Source organism: Panthera uncia, chromosome X (assembly GCF_023721935.1).
Source record: "Panthera uncia isolate 11264 chromosome X, Puncia_PCG_1.0, whole genome shotgun sequence".
NCBI classification, from domain to species: domain Eukaryota; kingdom Metazoa; phylum Chordata; class Mammalia; order Carnivora; family Felidae; genus Panthera; species Panthera uncia.
This window is the reverse complement of record NC_064817.1, coordinates 118510430-118511505: the sequence shown is the minus strand read 5'-3', so window position 1 is coordinate 118511505 and position 1076 is coordinate 118510430.

Below are 1076 nucleotides of genomic sequence, written 5' to 3'. Positions count from 1 at the left end.
GCCCCCGCTCTCAGAGCCCCACCTGGGCCCGGGCCGCGGGCGCCGGGAGCCGGCGACCGGCCGGCGCCCCCGGCTGCGCGCGGGAACGCGCCAGAGTGGACGGGGAGGCACCGGGTGAACGAGAAGTTGGGGGGCGTTCAGGGATTAAAAACGATCTGTTTCTCTCCATTTTCCTTCCCGGGAAAGTTTTGAGGTGAGGGCGGCCCAGGACCCCGGGAGTCTCTAGTCTCGTCGTCTTAAAGCCAGAGCAACTGCGTACATTTTAGCAATTCCTCCCCACGCCATTCTTCCCTGCCTCCCACAAACCCACCTCCCCACCATCTGTGGGGCGATGGGGTGTTCTGATGTCGCCCTCGGAACTTCCGGCCCTGCTTTACAGTACCAGTAATGTTTAGCTTCTGCTGCTATGGAAATCCAGCCAGTATCTGATGATAAAGGCTCATCGCCTCCCAACTCACCCCTGACCTTGCTGGGGGTGGTGATGGCAATCATGACTAAGGCCTTTGCTGTGATTTCCCTGGGTACAGACAGCAGAGCCGTGACCCTGATAAAAAGCAGAACTGTAGACAGAAACATGGCCATTCCCATCCCAGACCCATCCTGTCCTACTAGCTTAATAACTTAAAACTGAACGTAGAGGATGAGGATGTGATGTCTGGAGCCCTGGCAGCCATTGTACACCCATGAGGGGGTGGGGCCTGGCGTGAAAGGATGACTGAGTGAGGATGGCTGGGAGGAAGAACGGGAAGATGTCCAGATCCAGACACACCGGAGACCCATCTCCTGCAGGTTTCTGGCTTTCTAAAATTATGAAATCAAATGTTTAATCCGCTATTATAGACTGTTTGTGTTCTCACCTCCCCCCCCCCCCCATTCATGTGTTGATGCCCTCCCTAACCCTCAGTTGACGGTGTTTGGAGATGAAGCCTTTCGGGGTGATTAGATACTAGGATGGACCCTGGCATGATGAGATTACTGCGTTTATTAAGAAGAGACACCAGAGAGCTTGGTCTCAGTCTCTCTGTGAGCAGGCACTGTAGAAAGGCCATGTGAGGACACAGTCAGAAGCAGCTTTC